Raw genomic sequence first — 8,481 nt, 5'->3', positions numbered from 1 at the left:
GAGAGAGAGAGAGAGAGAGAGAGAGAGAGAGAAAGCTCTTTGAGGTCAGATGTAGGAGGGACTACTGTTTGAAATCAAATTTGAAAGTGGCAAATGTCTTGGCCAAGGTGACAGTGAGTCTTGGCCTCTTGATTCCCCCATTCAGCATGTAGTTCATTCTATTCTGCTGCCAAATCCACCTGCCCAATTGTGCACTGCTGTTCCTGGGGAAAGCATTCATCTAGATCTCTGCTGGTGATCAGTTTGAGTTCTGTATTATGGGGATGGATAGCAGTTAAAAAAAAAAGAATAACCACAAGCCTCTGAAGTTATGCACAGCTAAAGACCTTCATCCTTTTCATTCAATCTTGTTTTAAATGTAAAACCTATCTTGTCCAGGAAGCAGCCATTTGGCAATTATTTGCAGATTGAGGTGCTAAGATGAAAATGCCCAGAATGTCCCAGTTTAGCCCATTTTCTGACTGTGACTTAAATAGGTAGGTTGACTTAGGAACCATTAAGTCAAACCTGGCAAATTTTAGAGCTCACGTGAATGGAAAGAGAGGCAGTCTGTTACTGTGTCTACATAGCAGGGCTCCGAGTCAGGAAGATGTGGATGGGCTTGAGTTTTGTCTCTGATATACACAAACTATGTGACCCTGGGCACATCACTTAACATCTCAATGCCCATTCAACTTCCCAAGACTTTAAGGTATAGAGTAATAATGATCTGCTTCGATAAAAGGAGATTCTTTACTGGAGTTCCCTACATAAGGAAGAAGGTGGGGAGGGTAAAGGAGGGAAGGAAAGACAGGAGGGGGGAAGGGAGAAGAACAAGAGGGAAGAGAGAAAAGGGAGAAGGAGAGGGAGAAAGAGAAGATTAGTTATCATAGTTCAAAGAATATAAGAAATCAGAAGGCTTTGGGAATTTATAAAAAATGGTCAGTATCATCCTAGGGGAGCTAGGAATGCCTGTGGAAGACTTACAGGGATGATTGAGGGGCTCAATCTCACCTTTGTGACAGGAGCATAGAATTATAGACATATTCAGCTGGAATAGACAGAAATCTATTTCTCAGTTTCTCCCCTTACGGAAGAGGAAACAGACCCATAGCTATTTAGTGGTTTGTATACTATAACACAGCTAGTAAATAGAAGGACAGAAACCAACCCAAGCTTTCTGATTCCAAATCCAGCGCTCTTTTTATGATATTGTATTAGTCTGGGAGGCTCACTTTGATTTTGTGCCCATTGCAAAATAAACCTGAAGCCCATGACCCTCTTCCTTCCTCTCTTGTTTTCCTGTCCTTTGGATTATGGGTGTTTTATAGCTAGACCACCAGTCCCCTTGAGACCAGGAAACTATGTTTTGGGCCAGCTCTATTCCACACAAGCACCATGACCTTATTCCAGTTGATCTCTAGGGATGGCAAATGGGCACTGGGTAATCCTAGCTATCTTCCTATCAAAGATATGGCAGAGGCCAAGGCCAGGAACCAGAGTAAAAGGAGCCATGAGAGCAGACAAAAGAGAGGAAAATCACACCAAACTGCTTGCTAATGTGTATATTTTACATGGTACTTGTGAAGATGAAACTGTTGCTTACCTTACTTTATTCCAATTCAGTGACTTTTACAAGGCCACAGGGGGACCTGTTAGTGCTGAAATGAACTGAAAATGCCGTTGAGCCTCCAGAATAATGAGTATTTTTCTTTCCTTAATATTTTGCTTCCAGATCAGGCAGCTGTTAGAACCTGTCACTCTGCCTAATACACCTTCTGTTTGCATTTTAGATAAATTCCTTTGAATTGCAGGCAGATTTATTTCTAAGTACAGAAAGAAAACCAAATTTAAGCAATTCATTAAAATGACTATTTAACATTTTGCCTAAGTGCTGTCATGTCTCAGTTTGCTAGATGTTGAAGGCTCTGCTGCTTTATTCTTGATTGTCACTGACCTCGTGATTTTGACAAAACTCCCTTTTTTGTTCATCTATGTTTGAGGGCTCTGGCCCTGATCTGAACCAGTCCAAAGGGAAAGTAGGGGAAGTGGCAGAGGCTTAGAGCCTTTCAAGGGAAGAATAGCTAAGTTTAGACCATTACCAGAATTTGGTCTAGCCAGGGGTGAGAAAGTTCATTGCTTAGTGAAGAATTATGTAGGGCCCTGAGGTTAATTGCTAACTGGAAGGTGTTTATTAAGAACCATCTGGCAGACTCATCATTTTTTCCCCCTTCAACCCTAAGGATCATGTGTAAAAACATTCTCCCGACTCTGATTCTTATGGAATCAAATACCCTGGATGTTTAGAATTCTGCCTCCCCTTGGCCTCACATCCCCACCTGCAAACCCATGAGTGTAAGTGTCCATATGCAGTAGGCAACATAAGGTCATAGGACAGCCCATAGAAGTCATGGCCCTATTTTTTAATTCTATATATGCTAGCCCACTTGTCCTGGATCCTTTAGACTCATACTTGACTTGTTTACAAGGACCATAGACTGTTAGATTTGAATGTGCCCCATGGAACTACATTTGGAAGGAAAGAAACAAATATTATATATATATATATACATATAATTATGGGCATTTATTATATGTTAATTTATTATTATATTCCAAGGAACTTTACAAGTATTATCTCATTTTATCTTCACAGCAAATCTTGGGACACAGGTTTTATTTTTATCCCCACTTTATATTGAGGAAACTAAGGCAGCAGAAGTTAAGTGAGTTGCCCAGGATCACACAGCTAGTATATAACCAAGGCTGGATTTGAATTCAGGTCTTCCTAACTCTGGGCCCAATATTCTATCCATTGTACCAACATACTGCCCTTAGCTGTTTAATATTTTTGGCTATGACTTGGATAAAGACTTAGAGAGCATTTTTTAAAAATTAGCAGATGACATAAAATTTGGAAATATGGGCATACACTGGAGGATACAATCAGGATTTTGACATGCTAGGCTATTGAGCTGAATGGCATAAAATTAAATTTAATGGGGCTAAATGTAAAGTTTTACAGAGGTTCAAAAATCAGTTTCACAAGTACAAGATGGAGGGCAGTATGGGTAAAACAGTGACTTAACTCTTTCATAGTTTAATTTCTTCAGCAAGAAAATGGGACTACAGAGAGTTATAATCGTTACCTCATATGGCTTTTGTGTCAAATTATATAAGATATATAAAGTAGTTCTATAAACTTTTAAGTGCTATTAAATATCAGTTATTAAAATTGTTTAGACTGCAATTCATCTGAAAAAGAAATGACTGCTTTAGAGGTTTGAAAGTTCAGTATAAATATGTTATGGCAGCTGAGAAGCTCATTCAATATTAGGGAAGAGACAGAGAAAGAGAGAGAGAGAGAGAGAGAGAGAGAGAGAGAGAGAGAGAGAGAGTGAATGAATATGAATGACCATCCTTATATAATCTTTCCTCATCAGACCACATCTGTAGTAGTACTGAGCTCAGTTCCAAGGGGTACATTTTAGGAAGGACATTGAGAAATTAAAGAATGCATATAGGAGGGCAACCAGAAGGATGAATGGTCTTGAGTCTATGCTATATGAGGTTCTATTGAAGGAACTAGCGATGTTTCTCCTGGAAAAAGGAAACCTGTGAGCAACATTAGACCTTTCTTTAAGTATCTGTTGGGCTGTTAAGAGGAAGAGAGATTAGATTTGTTCTTCTTGGCCCCAGAGGACAAAACTATATGTGGAAGTTGTAGAAGGGCAATTGAAGTTCAATGGCAGGATAAGGGAGGACTATCCCAAAGTGGGAGGGGAAGCTTCAGCAAGTAGCGACTTTCCCCTTACTAGAGGCCTTCAAACAAAAGCTAATGAATCAGGTATGTTGTAGAGAGAGCTCTCCTGCAGGAAGGGGATGAACAAAACAGCTAACTCTGAGTTTCTGTGATCTTGGAGGTCATTTATTCTGATCCCTTCACTTAGCAGGTGAAGAAATCAAGGTTCAGAAAGGTTAAAGACATTTGATGAGCAAGATTGGCCATAAGAAAGTTGTAGCTTATCCTTCTGGTGAATGAGATATAAAAATTATTTTAAAAAACTCCAAAGTTTTAATAAAGAAAAATATGAATGATTAACACCACTGAAATGCTGACACACCTGGATACTTCTTTGTTGTTTCATCTATCTCTGCGAAGTCCAGAGGATTCTGTCTTTTATCAGGTACTGTTGGTTCACTTCAATCCAACTTTGGGTTTTCTTTGAAGTTTGACTGATTTTCTCCTCTCTCAATTCATCTGCTTGGGCTTTTACTGAGTTTTTTTCTCTTCATATTATGATTATTCAGCCTTTTTTCCTTGTTTTCCTTGATATCTACTTTCTATAACCTCTGACCAAGCCATAGCACTACTAGATCTGTATCTCAAAGAAATAAAAAAAAAACATAGAGGAAAAGGAACTATATGTGTACAGGAACTTTGAGAGGATATCCATCAATTAGGGAATGACTGAACAAGTTGTTGTATATGATTGTGATAGAATACTATTATGCTATACGAAATGATAAGCAGGATGCTCTCAGAAAAACCTGGAAGGACTTACACGAACTGATACAAAGTTAAATGAGCAGAACCAGGAGAACATTGTATACAGTAGGAGCAATATTGTATTATGATCAACTATGAATGACTTAGCTCTTCTTAGCAACACAGTGATTCAGAACAATTCTAAAAGATTTATGAGGAAAAACGCTACCCATTTCCAGAGAACGAACTGATGGAGTCTGAAAATACAGATTGGAACATATTTTGTTTTGTTACTTCCTTTATTTTTTTCTAGATTTTTTTGTCTGTTTTTTCTTTCACAACATGACTAACATGGAAATGTGTTTTATATGACTACACATGTATAACTTGGGAGGAGAAAATGAGGGTGGTGACTTTACACAGCCCTCCCTCACTCAAATTCAAGTGAACTGCAAGTGATGTCATAATTTCCTGATGTCATTGTCCTCTTCAAAAACAAAGGACAAACACATGCATGTAACCTATACCAAATAGCTTGCCTTCTCAATGAGGGGGGTGGGGGAACGGATGGAGAGAGAGAATTTGGAACTTAAAAATTAAAAAATGTTAAGAATTTTTGTTTATATGTAATTGGGGAAAATAAAATATTAAATTGGTAAAAATGCATATCACATTGGAATGGGATAGTGAGTCATCAGTAAATATTTGTTGAATGAATTGAATGGCCAGGATTTCATTTATTTGAACTCTATATAAGAACTGGAAAAAATTCATGAGTTTTGAACATTCAGATGGAAGAATTGTTCTATATAAGAATGGGTTGAGGCTGGAGATAAGTAGGGTGGAGTATGAACCTACTTGACCCCCTTAGTGCCCCTATGGGCAAGTCATTTATCTCTCTCAGCCTCAGTTTCCCACCTGTAAAATGGGAAAATTAATAGTTGTCAGTACTTACTCTATAGGGTTGTTGTGAGGAAAACACCATATAACCCCTGAAGCACTAGATTCATTCCTTTAGATCTGGAAAGGACCTGAGAAGTCACTGAGTTCAGCTCCCTGATTTTATAGATGAGGAATTTGAAGTCCAGAGAAATTGAAGAATTTTCCTAAGGTCACATTAGGCCATAGGTAGCAGAGCTGAGATACGAACCCAGGGTCTCTTACTAAAAACTCACCATTCTTTCCATTGTGCTACCCAGCTTCTGATAAGTGTGAGCTATTGTCCTCATCACTGTTAGTGCTATTAAAGGTCTGATCTTCAAGGCAGATATTTTTGGAACAAGTATTGACAGGACTCTTAGTACCAAGTGAAAATTAAACTGTGCAGCATCAGATCTAGTCAAGGATATGGACACAGACTGATAGAGATCCAGTTCAGTACAGTTCAGTGGTTTTTCTTCTTCATTGGACATTTGGGGTTTTCTTGGCAGAGATACTGGAGTGGTTTGCCATTTCCTTCTCCAGCTCAACTGAGGCAAACAGGGTTAAGTGACTTGCCCAGGGTCACATAGCTAGTAAGTGTACTAGACTGGATTTGAACTCAAGGTCCTCCTGATTCCAGGCCTGGTGCTCTGTCCAGTACCACCTAGATGCAGACAATTTTTTAAATGAATAAAAAGCTATGCATTTGAGAATGATCTTTAAGGGTGTAATGCGAATGTAAATTTGGAAGATCTTCCCTGCCCCTAGGCTAAAGTGCACCAGAAGCCTGGGGAGGGAGGCTTGTTTTTCAGCAGATACTTCTTGATTGGCCAGTGAGTCAATAAGGTTGTTACATTCTCTGAGCCAGGAGAAGGCTATATAAGCACTGATGTGTAGCTTTGTTTTGGGACTCACTTTGAGAAATGTTCTGTGATTTGATCTGAATTCTGGGAAGCCGTTGTTGAGAGTCCCCCGGCTTTGAAAAACCCAGAATGTGGAAACCCAGATGTTGACTGGGTGTGGATGTAATGGTTGGACAATTTGGAAATCTGTCTACTTGATGTTTCTGTCTTGATAATTATGCCTGTATACTTTGAGGTTCAGGGTGCTGACCTTTTCTCCTGAACAAGGTAAACGATATATGTCTGACTGATTAAAGTAAGCTTGTTAACCCATTTTGAGTTGCTTTCCTTTAACAAAGCAGATCCAAGAACCTGTGGTAGCTGCAAACCCTGAGGACGCTTGGGGTGCTTGCTGCTACAAAGGGGAACAGAAATGGCTTTGGCATCTACTTTATCATGTGGGTAGGCATCAGAAAGCACGGTCAACCTGTGTCTTGGCTCCTTACCAAATGTATTTCTCTTTCTGTTTGGATGTGACAGGTTTTTGTTCCAAGCTCCTAGAAAGCCTTAATGGGCCATTCCCATCACTGCCAAGCGTCAATTACAATACTGTTAGGTTTTTCATCATATCTATCTATCTATCTATCTATCTATCTATCTATCTATCTATCTATCTATCTATCTATCTATCATCTATCTATCTATCTATCTATCTATCTATCTATCTATCTATCTATCTATCTATCTATCATTCTTGGCTGCCTTATGTTCTGTTTAACTTTTCTTCAGTTTTCCAGCTTGGGGGTGGGAGTTGTTTGGAATGACTTGTTTCTATTTCGGTAAAGGTACACTGTATGATACACAAGAAATTAGTTTCTGAAAAATCACATGTAAATCTATGATTTTACATAGACTCATATTTTCAAACTTCACATAGCTAGCAGAGCAAAAACTATTGTATACTACTATATATTACTATATACTACTCTAAGAAATCTTTGGGTACACCAGTAAAGCAATAGTGGTGTCTGGGAAGGCCTCCTGGAAGGAATGGTACCTAAATTAGTCCTTGAAATGAATAACTTCAACAGATTGATGAGGGTAGATGAGGAATGCTCTCTCTCCTTACCTCTGCTTTTCTTCAAGTCTCAGCTAAAATTTCACCTTAACGTTAGTGTCTTTCTTCTGAGACTTCCTTCCATCTACCTTTTTATATCTTGTATAGTTGTTTAGGTTGTCTCCTCTATCAGAGTGAACTCCTTGGGGGCAGAGACAATGTTTTTGCCTTTTTTGTGAGTGTCCCCATGACTTAGCATATTATGTCTCCCATTAAAATGTGAGCTCCTTGAGGGCAGCCATTGTGACACATAGCAAATGCTTAAGAAATGCTTGTTGACTGACTGAGGAAAGAATTTTGGATGTAAGCTTCTTAAGAGGATAGATTATTTTATTCTTTGTTTTTGTATTCTCAGTACCTAGCAGACGGTAGAAACTTGATAAAAAATTTTTATATAAAAATTGAGAAAAAGGTCATTCTAGGCAAGATGCAGACTGTAAAGAAAGGCAGAGAAATGGGATATGGCTGAATGAGAGAACTAGAGACAGAGAAATAGTACAGTGTGGAAGAAACCTGTTATGTGAAGAGGGGTCTATGAGAGAAGAATGGACAGTTAGGTAAGATGCAGATTGTGGTGTATATATAATGCCATAGTAAGGAATTTATATTTCTTTTGGTAAGTGATGGAGAACCGACAATAGGTTTTGAGTCAAGGGTTGCTGTGATACTACTTAGCTCCTTTCAGTCAGTCCTTATCAATTCAATTCAATTCTAATCTCTAAAATCTAATATCTAATATATATATATATATGTATTTTTGCTTGAATATATGTATATATCACAATTCTTATTTAGTTGTAAAAAAAAGTAGAGTATAATTATAATACACATGCAATTGAAGATGGAGGACATAAGGCCCTTTCCTGATTTGTGACTCCCTAGCCCAGATGGCCATTTCAGAAGGTGCTATCAAATATCCAGCTATTTTTTATCTGTTTTCTTCCATCTCATGAGAATGTAAACTCCTTAAGGGCTGGGACTGTCTTTTAAAATTTTTTTCATATTTTTATCCCCAAAATTTAGTGCCTGGAACATAACAAGTACTTAATAATGCATTATCTGTCTGTCTGTCTATCTATCTGTCTGTCTATCTATCTATCTATCTATCTATCTATCTATCTATCTATCTATCT

The 8,481-nt window shown here is 38.2% G+C and overlaps 1 protein-coding gene across 1 annotated transcript in view; it reads right to left on the bottom strand.

The window, feature by feature from the left end:
* The window catches only part of UPK1B (uroplakin 1B), a 490,606-nt gene that overhangs the window by 449,651 nt on the left and 32,474 nt on the right, over positions 1–8,481 (bottom strand). The gene's annotated exons all lie outside the window — the stretch shown is intronic.

The sequence above is a fragment of the Petaurus breviceps genome, unplaced genomic scaffold, assembly GCF_028583685.1.
Source record: "Petaurus breviceps papuanus isolate PSGF00001 unplaced genomic scaffold, PetGlider_PUasm1.0 90792, whole genome shotgun sequence".
NCBI classification, from domain to species: Eukaryota; Metazoa; Chordata; class Mammalia; order Diprotodontia; family Petauridae; genus Petaurus; species Petaurus breviceps.
This window is presented reverse-complemented; position numbering and strand designations above follow the sequence as displayed.